Raw genomic sequence first — 12,823 nt, 5'->3', positions numbered from 1 at the left:
CATGGGTTCACAAGGGGAAGGTCCTGTTTGACAAAAAGGACGTGAAACTGTTGGAAAGTGTCCAGAGAAGGGCTACAAAGATGGTGAAGGGCCTAGAGGGGAAGACGTACGAGGAGTGGCTGAGGTCACTTGGCCTGTTCAGCCTGGAAAAGAGGAGGCTGAGGGGAGACCTCATGGCGGCCTACAGCTTCCTCACGAGGGGCAGTGGAGGGGCAGGCACCGATCTGTCCTCTTTAGTGACCAGTGACAGGACCCGAGGGAATGGTGTCAGGCTGTGACAGGGGAGGTTCAGGCTGGATATCAGGAAGAGGTTCTTCACTGAGAGGGCTGTCGCGCACTGGAACAGGCTCCCCAGGGACGCAGTCACGGCACCAAGCCTGTCAGAGTTTAAGAAGCGTTTGGACTGTGTTCTTAGTCATAGGTCTGAATTTTTGTGTAGACCTGTGTGGAGCCAGGCGTTGGACTCAATGATCCTTGTGGGTCCCTTCCAACTCGGGATATTCTATGATTTTATGATCTCCAAACCACAGTTAGACCTGATTCCCCAAATAGTGAGTCTCAGTAGAGCTGAACCTTAGCTGACATTCCCTTGGGAGTCCACAATCCCAAGCCCATCTTCTGCCTTGCCACACAGTAAAAATGTCAAATCACTCAGGTCCTTGTAAAGCACTACATCACACAGCTCCCAGCACCCTGAATTGGATTTACTTTCCTTCTCAGGGTTGTAAGCCTCCCCACTCCATCAGTTTATAGTGGAAGCATCTCCCACTGCAAAACAAAACAAGTGGCCATTTCTGTGGAAACGTGCCCCCTAAGGAAAAAAAAAAAAGCCAAAATACATCTGTTTTCTTTATGTTTAATTTCCTGTTACCAAACATTTTAGACAAAACCTGAGAGTGCATTGCATCTTCCGCAGTTTAACAAAAACAATCTATTTTTGTTACCAGAATACCCAGCTGTTGTGGCATTGTTTTGCTTTTTGTTGAGAAATTAGTTTTGCTGTGAAAGAAGCAATGCAATTGCTTCCTACGTTCATCATGCTATGCCATGAAGCAGCTGCCAGCATTACCAACCCACAGGTCTGCAGAGTAGCCATTCCCCCACTGAGGCAGACACAAAGGAAGGTGTTGCTCTTTCTCTTCGCATCACCAGGACTGCAGAGCTGATTTAGAAAAGGATGCAGCCTCCCAGTCTGGAGAAACCCTCAAGCTTCTGAAAGCTGAGATGGGAAATGAGAAAGAAATAAGGAGGAATTTGTTCTTCTCAGAGTCATGACACTTGCTCAATACTTCTCTGTTTAGGGCTGGAGATAACAGAATGAACAGAGTCCCATGAGAAGGGTGTTCTATTTTGCACTCCTGTCCACTAGCTTTTCTGTGAGCACACATAGCAAGAAACCCAGAAAGCTTTTTTTCCTTTCCTGAGATGAACATTTTTTGGCATAGCATTCCATCTCTTCAAACGCTTTTCAAGACCCATCTCCAGCCTGACTTCACAATTAGTGTTGTTAGTACTATAATATTGCCAAAACACAAAATTTGCAGCACTTTAATCATAGATATTGTGTTTTGCATCACCTTACAACTTCTATTAAATCTTTCCCAGGATTCATTTCCCTGACTCTGGGTAACCACAAACTACACTATTTAAGTTGCAAATTACAGCCTTTTACAGTATTTGAAAGCCCAAATCCTGCACACACCACATTATTTCCACCTAATTGCTAAAGAGATTAAGTATTTAAAAATAAATTTTCTCTCAAACCTTTCCCATTAGGATTAGCTGGAAATGAGCTAGCGTCAAGTGAAAAGGTTTCCTCTATCATTAAAATGTGAGATCAATAAATGGAAATGAATATCACTAATGTTGAGTCACCTTTTTTGTGTCTCCCTGTTAAGCTATTCTGAACACAAAATGCAAACGTTTTCATTGCTTGCTACGTAGGCCTCAACAACGAGAAGTCTCCCTGAATGCAGTATGCAAAATTCATGTGAATATAGTACCACTTCCTACCTCTGTAAGACAGACTTTGTAATCTCCCTTACCTGTGTAAGACAGACTGACCCAGGAAAGGTGAATAAATTGGGCAAAATAGGAAAAAAGTTATAACACCAGATAAGACTATGCTTAAGAGTAAGGAAATAAAACTCATTTTCTCCTTTCCTTTTTGGCAAACTAGGAATTCTTATTGCACTTTTTAAATTAACAAAAACAACAACAACGAAAAAAGTATAGGGAGCAAGGAACAGGAAGCTGACAGACCAAGAAAGATAGCATGTATTTTTCTCCTTTTGCATTCTGAAGTTTGGGGAGTAAAACAAAAGTTTAATTTTTTTTCCAGCTCTTGCTTGTTAGAAATTAGCCTATGACTTGACTTATTTTCACATGCTCTCTGACAAACATAGCAAGAAGAAATTGTCAAACAATTGCAGAAGGTTTACTGAAGCCACAGAGACAGGCACTGTTCAAAAAAGGAGACACAGTCCCATGAAAACGCGTGCAGGAGGCAAGCACAACAGCACATGGCCAAAGGCTGAGTTCCAGGATTTTCCCAGATGTCCTAGACATCCTGGCTAGAGATGAGCTGGTGCAAAGGAAGGAGTTACCTGGTTTTGGAACACACGGCAGAAAGTGTTTTCCTGCAGAGTGCAAGAGCATGGTTGCCTCACAAGCCCTGAAGCAGTCCAGCTCTGCCTACCACTTGAGACTGGGGGGAGCACAGCTAAGCACTATCTGGGGTATCTACCACCGCACACGTCCAGAGGAAAAGACTTCAGACATACTACTCAGACCCCATCTGCCCTGAAGCAAGCATAAGTCTTTGATCTCTTTTCCTATTTTGAAATCATTCATTACCAGAGAGCGGTATGGAAAAAGTCAGTGGTTCCCCAAATAAAACAGCTGATTGCTTTGCTTTTTGGAAATTTGTAGCAGGTTCTTAAAAGATAAACCATGGGAGGCAAGACAGGAGCAAACAGTTTCTTCTATAAAAGCTTATTAAAAACAGGGAACACATAAAGAAAATTCACTCTCTAAATACCAACTGTGCACTTCCAAATTGATTTCATGAATCTATCACCTTTTCTCACCTTTCTCTCCACTCGCATGAGGTCACAACTGTGAATTTCCAGCTGAGATCCCAACACATGGTGAAAAATCTAAGGGAAATCCATTCAAGTAGCTGTAGTTTGGCACAAAGGCCTTCTATTAATGAATCGACACTAGAAACATAGAGCTTTCATCTCCTGCGGGGTCACTGCTAGAAAATACTTATGTGTTCTCAAAATGCTTTTTTTTTTTTTTTTTCTTTTTTAAGAAATGTGGTCTTAACTGAGCTGCCAGACCACTGGGAAAACAGATTTCTGAGGAACTCAAATGGAATGAGTAACAAGTGAATCCCAGGAACTCAAAAGCCAGGTTGGTGGGTTCCTTCTGATCATAATGCCTAGGTCAGCAGAGTTCAAGCTGTGCCTACCATGCTCACCTATGCTGGGATGACAGCTAACTTCAGCAGCTTATACCATGGATATATGACAACACCTCATGCTTATACAACCCTTTGTAGGCAGGAAGATCAGCTTGCTTTCTAGAACAGATCACACACATGGAAGCAAGACTAGCAAAGAGGAACCTAAGGCACAACAGATGTATGTTATTCATGGCAAGCTTATAGCAGTGATGAGAAAACACAAGGGGCTGCCCTCTCACTCTGAATGTTGAAAAAAATAGGATATGTCCTCTCGCATTTTTTCACTGTTGGTCTGATAATTAGGTCTAACCTATTCAGACTCAAGACAGAAAGTACTAGCACTAAATGGACATCCAGTAAAGGTTTTCTCCAGACCACACTTTTCTCTGCATTGATGTTTGCTGCTGAGTTTTAACTACCTGTGAGGAAAACCCACCTTCCTGTATGGCACTACTGCAAACTTGAACCCCAAATACTTGCTAACATGAGTCAAGCCAGTGCATGCCCTTCTTCATAGCAGCACAAGTTGCAGGTATATTACCTTTGATCAGGATTGGAATAATTAATCACACTGATGTAAATTTCTTATGTCTAATCAAGCTTGACAGGTCCATGATGTGGCAGTCCTGATGTTTGGACCATTATCTCTTTTACCATGTAAATGAAATGAAATTCTTTGCTGTTGCCATGGGCCATGAAATCAAATTAGACTTGTATCTATATCCCAGCCCCAACCTAAAAATAAAAAATCAGCACTCAGCTTACACTACCAGCGTGATGTGTGCCAGTGATTTTTGCTTGCAGAAATCATGCAGTAACAAGCTGATGTGGAAGCTAAAGGTCTGGCCTCACCCAAGTTTCTCCACAGTCTCACCCAGCTCCTTCCTTATTCTAGGTCTAACTGTTTAATCACAACCTCAAGCACTATCTCTAGGGAAATCAGAGGGACCTCAGACAAAAATGATTCCCTGGAGCACTAACTGCAATAACTGGTTACAATGGCCCAAAGGACTAATTGCCTCTAGCTCCAAACTTTCATGTTAACAATGGTCCTTTGGGGGTTTTCCACTTGCTTTAGTGTGTGGGCTGGGTAGGAGGTGGGATCGGGGATTGCTTGTTTAAATGCAGGCAATTGCAACAACATGAGACTTCCAGTCACACGGTTTTTATGTAATAGAACTGTGCTATGAAATTCAGTACAACGTGCTCCATAACCAAAGTTAACTAGAATATAATACATGTTATTTGCACGAGGGAATGCTTTTCATCTCTCTTACTGCCATCTGCCCCTATGTTCTATCAAGGTTTTTTCAAAAACATTCTGCTTTCTTTTTTCATAACATCTCAGATTTCAGTGATTGTACCATCATTTTAAAAGCACCCACCTTGGGAGAAACGCTACCAGCATTAGAAACGCAGAGAGGAGGTTCAGCAGATACGATTTCTAATTCCTTGCCACTGCTTTACAGTACAAGCAAGTCATTGAGACATGCTTGAAAAATTATTTCCCCACTGAACACTGATAAAAATTTAAAAGAAATATTCTCTCTCCTCGGTTGGAGGTCTTCAAAAGCATTTTTTTTCCAACTGACACATTGGTTCCATATTTAAAAACACAGTAGTCTGGGGGGTGCCACACGAAATAAAGCAGGACCACAATTTTAATCCAGAGTTTCCAAATGGAAAAGTGTGAAAATTTCATCAAAACTACTCTTTGAGGTAAAGAGGAAAAAATAAAAATGAAAATAAAATAAACTTTTGCTTCTAAAAATTCTATTTTCCATCTGAAAAAGGTTCTTCAATACCCCATATAGGTGATTGAGAAGATACGACTAAAAGTTGCTGCAGTAAGTACCATCTTCATGCTGTAACAAACTTCTATTTGTTGAGCTTGTTGATAAATGAAGAAAAGGAGGTAAGGCTGTGGCTGAACACTTCACACTGAGCACTTGATATTAAGTTGATAGATTATTATGATCTAAATATATTAAAGTCCCATTACTTAATGCTAATGACAATGTGAGGGCAAGTTTGCTAAACAGTCTTTCTGTCTTCTTAGACATCAGTACTTATGAGATTACAAGAATGACATTTCAACAATCACTCATATTTTTCTGCTAGGTTTCAGTAACATGCTATGCTTATGCAACAAAAAAAGGCAACAACAGTTCGATTCAGCCAGGTCTCAATACTCTCCTAACAGCTGTGCAATAGGCTTATCTGGGCTCACAAAGTGGGCCTTTTTCATGTCTGTTCAATTAGAGATAATAGTTGGAGGCATTAATCACATATTTCCAACAAAATTTTCCTCTGCTAAAGCCAACATGCAAATGATGTGGTGCAATGCACACCCACCTATTTATGTTGCTATGGCTTTGCTAATCCTTGCTCTGAAAGAAAGATACAATCAGAACTTAAACAATAAATTGATTTTGACATTTAATGGGGTGGGCTTTCAGCCTGGCACAGCAATTCAGTGGCAATGACACTCTCCCGACTTCCATTTTTCCTTACTGCTGGAGGGGTGTGGGGAGATCAGCTTCACAAAGCCTTGGAGCATGCCCACTGCTAAAATTAAAAATGTAATCACCACAAATTGCAGTAAGTTGTTTTAAGTGACGTTGTATTCTCTCATCCTAACAATTTAACCCCAACACCAGGGAACATATATTGTCATTATATCAGAAACTTAAAGTTGAGGTAGTCAGCAATGCCTAAATGACTACCACTGCCCAACATTGTTGAGTGAAGGTCAAGGAAAGTTTTAGCTTGAAGGTCTACCTCTAGACAACAGAACTGGGGCACAAGAACCTCACGTCATTTCAAAAGCAGTCTAAGAAGGTGAGACAACAGAATTTAAATGGCTTCAAGAAATGTCCAACTCCCTTGAGTTTCTTGTAAATAAGGGCTGGAACACAAGAACTGTTGTGTTCCCAGTGGTCTAATGATGGAAGAACAACACTTTCAGGAAGGGCCCTTACAAATAATCTTTTCCTTAGTTCTCTCTCTTTTTTCTTTTTTTTTTCTTTTGAACCACCATTGTTAAAATAGACTCCAAGTTTTCCCCATGTTGCAGAACCTCACACTGAGAGCAGACAAATTCAGATCTGAGGTTCTCCACTGCTTCCATTTATCTGCTGTACAAATGACACCGGTGTGATACCACTTTACTTTTCAGCCCTCTAAGAGCAGCAAGTCACAGGTGCAGGGCAGAAGGCCAAGTCAGAGTCACTGCAACTGAAGGTGAATAAATATTTTGATTTCAATAAGCCTTTGCTCTCCGCCTTTATCTGCAGAGGAACTGACAAACAATGTGCTCTCAAACACTGCTATTGTCACAGCACTGCTCTTAATATTTGTACTTCTCTCTAGGAACAACATAATACCTCCAGCTAGAGCAAGTGAGAAGGCCTTCTTCAATGGACGAGGAGTAAAAGGAGGGCAATTCATCATATTAAGAACATTCCATGGAAATTGCTGGTGTTAGGAGAGATGAAATACAGTCAGAGCTTGCATAGGGCCTCACTGATCTCCAGCAGGCTGCTTGCTCAGACGCTAAGGAACCTGAAAGGCCATATAGAGAGCTGCAAAACACTGAGACTATTTGGGTCCTTGTCTCTAGGCCACTGGCCTCCTGAAGTGGCTGCCAAAGGATTGGCATGGAGGGTGAGCCTTGCCACTGTTTGTGGGTGGAGAGGAAACAGGAGACCCAATGACCAAAGCACCAATGGCCCTGTGTTTCTTGCCACATATATGGGAGCCATCATAGAATCATAGAATTGTTAAGGTTGGAAAAGACCTCCAAGATCATCTGGTCCAACCATCACCCTACTACCAATGTCACCCACTAAACCATGTCCCTAAGCACCATGTCCAACCTTTCCTTAAACACCCCCAGAGACAGTGACTCCACCACTTCCCTGGGCAACCCGTCCCAATGCCTGACTGCTCTTTCTGAGAAGAAATGTCTCCTAACTTCCAACCTGAACCTCCCCTGACACAACTTGAGGCCATTCCCTCTAGTCCTATCACTAGTTATCTGGGAGAAGAGGCCGATCCCCAGCTCCCCACACCTTCCTTTCAGGTAGCTGTAGAGAGCAATGAGGTCTCCCCTGAGCTTCCTCTTCTCCAGACTAAACACCCTCAGCCGCTCCTCACACGACTTGTGTTCCAGGCCCTTCACCAGCTTTGTAGCCCTTCTCTGGACACACTCATCATGCCCACAGTGTATGGCCCATGTTTTTACCCTCACCCAATGCCCTATGTTCCTGATCTCCTCCTCATTTCCAAAACCAGATTTTACTATGAAGCACAGGAAAAGTAGCCAGCTCTCCCCAACCCCATGATTTCATAGAACCCTACAGGAAATAAAGTTATTTATTACTGCACGAGATGCTCAGAATGCATAGTGCAGACTCAGTAGGAGAAAGGGGGCATGCAAAGATGGCAGGTTTTTTTCCTTCGTTACCTCTGCACATGCTACACCAAGCTTCGTATCAAGGAGTGGCTGTACCCCTTCCACAACCACACCACACTGCCCGGAGCTCTGCACTGTCAGATACACCAAGCAGACAGGAGAGAGCCTCATCTGCTGCTGGTAGGCTGCACGAAAGACACCTGTTAGCAACAGGGGGCTCTCACAGCACAACATATATTAGCCCCCAGCTCTGCCTTGTGAAAGGTTCTCTGAAACTGTTTTTAACTGCTGCGGAGATAATCAGTTATGTCTCTGGTAATAACGTATTTTACAGCTCCATTTACCACAGAATAGAAAGAAAAGGTCTTACGCATAAGCTCTTTCTTCAGAGGCTAGGGAAAGTCAGTGGAATCTCTCCTTTGTGCTGTTTTTTCAGGACAAAGCTGTTTTGTTTAGTGCTGAACAGCAGCCAAGGTGAGTTCATGTTAGGTAATGAGCGGAAATCATCCTGAGGAAAAAGCAGCAAAAAGAAGCAGGTGGGAGAGAAGCCCATGCAACTTGGGTTGAAAACGTTGGTAACATCCTGAAGTTTCTCAGCAGGGAGATGAGATCTGACAGAGCCTCAGAGAAACTGACCTTTATTCAGATCTGTCACAAGCTGTCACCTATTACAAAGAAGTTATATGCACTGTACCAAACAGAAACATTGGCCGGGTTCACAACAAGTGCGCATCACAGAATCACAGCATTGTAGGGGTTAGAAGGGACCTCCACAGATCATTGGGTCCAACCCCCCTGCCAAAGCAGGTTCCCTAGAGCAGGTTGCCCAGGTAGGCATCCAGACGGGCCTTGAATATCTCCAGAGAAGGAAACTCCACAACCTCCCTGGGCAGCCTGTTCCAGTGCTCCGTCACCCTCACCATGAAGAGGTTCTTTCGCATGTTGGTGTGGGACTTCCTGTGCTCCATTTTGTGGCCATTGCCCCTTGTCCTGTCCCCACAGATCACTGAAAAGAGGTTGGCCAAATCCCTCTGTCTCCCACACTTAAGATATTTGTAAACACTAGTTAGATCCCCTCTCAGTCTTCTCTTCTCAAGAGTGAACAGACCCAGGTCTCTCAGTCTTTCCTCATAGGGAAGATGCTCAAGGCCCCGTATCATCTTTGTAGCTCTCCGCTGGACTCTTTCCAGGAGATCCCCGTCTTTTTTTGTACCGGGGAGCCTAGAACTGGACACAGCACTCCAGGTGAGGCCTGACCAGGGCAGACTAGAGGGGGAGAATCACGTCCCTCGACCGGCTGGCCACGCTCCTTTTAATGCACGCCAGGATCCTGTTGGCCTTCTTGGCCACCAGGGCACACTGCTGGCTCATGGCCAACCGGTCATCCACCAGGAATGTGCACAGCATGTGCAGTTGTGACCCATACACCATCCCCATCACTAGGTGAGAGACTTGTGAGTTACAGGAAAGTCTCCCTTTCCCCTGTGGCAGGTCCACACTGAAGTATGTCCATGTGGCAAAAACATGTTCTATTATCACATATTTTGAAAAATTATTACAAGTTTGATTGAGATTCTTACAATGCTTTGTGTTTTTCTTAAATCACCCAAACCTGGACTCCTGTGATTCTGTGAAAAACATTCCATTTTGTGCAGCTTTAAAAAATGGGACTCGGGGACAGTGAAAACATACTTCTCCTATTAATAAAAAATCCACGCTCTTGCAGCTTCCTCCTGAATATGTATAGACAGGGAACAGCTGAGGTGTGAACACTGCCATGTGGCAAGGGAAAAGAACCCAGCTCTGAGACAGCACCATCACAAATGGCTTATGTAGACAAAGGTAAGTAAACTCTTTACTGTGAAGCCAGTTTCACAGCTGAGGTACACAGGAAGATAAAAGATCTCTCCCCCCTAGATTACAAGGCATGCAATGAAATCATCTAGGAATTTTTGAAAATCGTTACATCTAAGTCTGACTAAGGAAACCCGAGAGAAAAATCAAGCTAATGAGCATAACATACATCCAAAATCATTCTAAGCACTGCTTTACTTGCAACCTGGTGAATAATATTTGCTACTTGTTTTTCCTGTCTCTTTCCTCATCTTTTGTTGATTTGATATTTGCTAGTTCTCATCCCGTGCAGATATGTCTTTGTGGATGGCACAAAAGTAGAACTACTTCTTGTCTGTGCTGTGACTCAGGATGGCTACAGCTACGAGGAAGGCTGCTTCCCAAGCAGACGCAGCCACACAGCTTGGGAGTGCAGTCTGGCTAGCTTTGGCCAGAAAGGAACATCCATTGTGACTTCCATGAGCTTAACAACCTAAAAGGAAGGTTTGCCTGGATGGCTAGGCTCTTTCCCTAGGACCAGGTTAGTTCTGAACTGATACTTTCTCTTCACATCTTCTTAGCAATACCAGTCACAGGATTCAGCTAAAAAGAAGCAGGGTCCCTGGACGGACTTCCAGTATGGCAATTTCCATTCCCCTAAAGCACAGTGACTTTGTAGGCTTGTGGAAGGTGCAGAAATAGATTCAATATTGTCTCCAGTACTACTGGCAACAGAGATAGCTAGATAAAGCTGAGCTTCACATATGTTTTATGGACAGCAAGTGCAATGCAGAGAACAGGTTTTAATTGGCTCCAACTTATGGCAAAGCCATAGAGGGACTGGAATCAAGATAGAGGATAAGAAAAAAAATGTCTTCTAACTACTTTTCAGCAGACTCTTCCACCAGAGCCCTTTTAGTCCTAACTGACTGAGTTTAATGTAGGTTTTGGCACACTAAGAGGTGTAGCATAAAGTTGTTAGAAGATAGATCTGTCAGAATGGAGGCAATTTATCTATGGACTTTCTTGTATTCGCAACAGCTAGACAGAAAGCAGAAATCACAAGGACTAAGAACTGAATAATAGAGTTGAGTTAAAATAAAAAAAAAGTTTTCTTCCAGACTTAGGGCAAGTGTTGACATTTTTCTCAGGAGAACTGAACAAAATTTTATTTTGGTGGTGGCAAAATATTAAAGCCACTTTGACATTAAACTACATTTGCCTGTAAACTAAGTCACATCTTGATCTCAGTCTTTTCTAGATCAGAGTCTCAGGGAAAACAAGACTCAGCACACTCCTAGAGATGGTTTTCCTCAAACACAGTTCAGTGTTACTGAAGGCAATGCAGTGTTCAGCAGAAAAAAAAAACGGACTTCTGCAGAAGAGAGAACACACATGGCCCTTGAGGCACTATAACCCCATTAAACATATGAAGTCACTGAAAAAATAAGCCAAGATAACAGCATTAGGTTATGTGATAAAAGCTTGCCCGCACATACACAAAGAAACACAGATGCACAATGGCAGGGTGGGTGGGAGCCCCAGTAACATGCTGGGAACCCCAGTAACACACTGCCCACCCATCACAGGAGCCGTCAGCCCATCAGGGGCCCATCTCCTAGCAGAGAGGAAGAGAGGCACAAAGGCAGGAGGGGGACCCAACAGACAGGAAGTGATAGTCTGTCCCCACGGGAGCTGTCAGCCCCAAGGTGCAGGGGGAGTCAACGGAGCTGCTCTCCGCAGCACCTTTTGGACTGAGATGGGTGTTACTGCCTCCGGGTAGGAGATGTATTGCAGGATGCAGGGGAAGAGCATTTGGGGATTGCACAGCAGTCCGAGCATTTGGGGACTTACTGTGGATGTTCAGGGAAAGAACCAAAAGAAGAGCAATGGGTAGACCTAGGTTATTTGGGGAAGAACAACTTTGGGAAAATACAGGGATAAGGGGATATAAAGGATCCATCACCTGTTAACAGGGCTGGTCTGTACATTTATCTGGCGATACCCTGCACCAGATCAGCAATCTGCTCTATTTTCTTACAAGATTTCATTTCTACCTTGTTTGCTGCGTGAGGGATCCTCTTGCTGTGTGCATGTGTATGTATGGAGGTTTGCGGTGCCAGCAACTGGAAAGACTGGAGTGAGTGAACCGCCTTTTGCTTTTATTGAAAAATAACTGAAATGGAGTGGCACCTTGAGTCACGGAGCTCATGAGTCTGGAGTCCGAGGACCTCGAGTGACTGAGGGTCTGACTTTCTGCTAATTTCAACAGGCACCTTAATACTGTCTGAAGACAAACACTACCTTTGATTTCACAGTATTGTCATAAGATTATTTGGACCTACCTACAGGATATGCAAGGGAGTTGTACTTCTTCATTTGTGTTTTGTTTTATTAGAGGCTTGAACTACTTTATTACTTTAAGGGAAACTGAAGATTCAGATCCTGAAGGCAGCTTTCACATCACAGTCTTTCTCACAGAGATACACTATGAATCTTAGAACTTGAAATCGTATGTTGTCAGTTACTCAATGTGTCTCCATTGAAAAGAATATATACAGCTTCCAAAATTTGACCCTTTGTGTGGGAAAAAAAATATATATAGCTAACTGATATTATGAAATAGTCAAACTTAATATGAAATATTGAAATTTCCCTACCTTCTTCACATCAGGAGAGAATCCAATCTGGATAGTGGAAGTCTCCTGAATAAGAGCTCCTTCATTTCAGAGAGATGCATTGACCTCTGACACACCAACTAGAAAAGGAAAACCAATTAACACACCTATATGGAGAATATAGCAATTTGCTTTTTCACTTTAATTAAAGAATAACTGAAATGTAATATCTTATTCACACAAAATGAAACCGGTTTTCTATTTGGATAGGGAAGGGGGAGAAAACTCTACACGTGATCCATTCTAAGCCATTTTTTATTATTATTGTTACTGTTAGTTTGGCAGCTGAACCTAAAAATCAATTATTTGTATAGCCTTGGACGACAGTTGAAAAAGCAGTTTCTAATCTAGTGTCAGTAAAGGCTGTTGCCATGAGCAGCAAGATCCTTTGACTGACATGTAAACCAGTGGCTTTCAGAATAATTT

At 42.9% G+C, this 12,823-nt stretch overlaps 1 long non-coding RNA gene across 15 annotated transcripts in view; it reads right to left on the bottom strand.

Annotated features, from left to right (window-relative positions):
* LOC308194127 overlaps positions 1 to 12,823 on the bottom strand; it is a 155,761-nt gene that overhangs the window by 78,943 nt on the left and 63,995 nt on the right. For 12 of the 15 annotated variants that reach the window (XR_013950292.1, XR_013950295.1, XR_013950296.1 and 9 more), the window contains one exon: positions 12,380 to 12,477. This is a non-coding gene — a long non-coding RNA (uncharacterized lncRNA). Of the gene's footprint in view, positions 1 to 8,256; positions 8,395 to 12,379; positions 12,478 to 12,823 lie in introns of all 15 variants that reach the window. The other 3 variants (XR_013950293.1, XR_013950294.1, XR_013950299.1) reach the window with 1 other exon arrangement.

This window comes from Anser brachyrhynchus (assembly GCF_964034855.1).
Source record: "Anser brachyrhynchus genome assembly, chromosome: 4".
In the NCBI taxonomy this organism is placed as follows: Eukaryota; Metazoa; Chordata; class Aves; order Anseriformes; family Anatidae; genus Anser; species Anser brachyrhynchus.
Note: the sequence above shows the minus strand (reverse complement) of the source record. Positions and strands in the feature narration are given on the sequence as shown.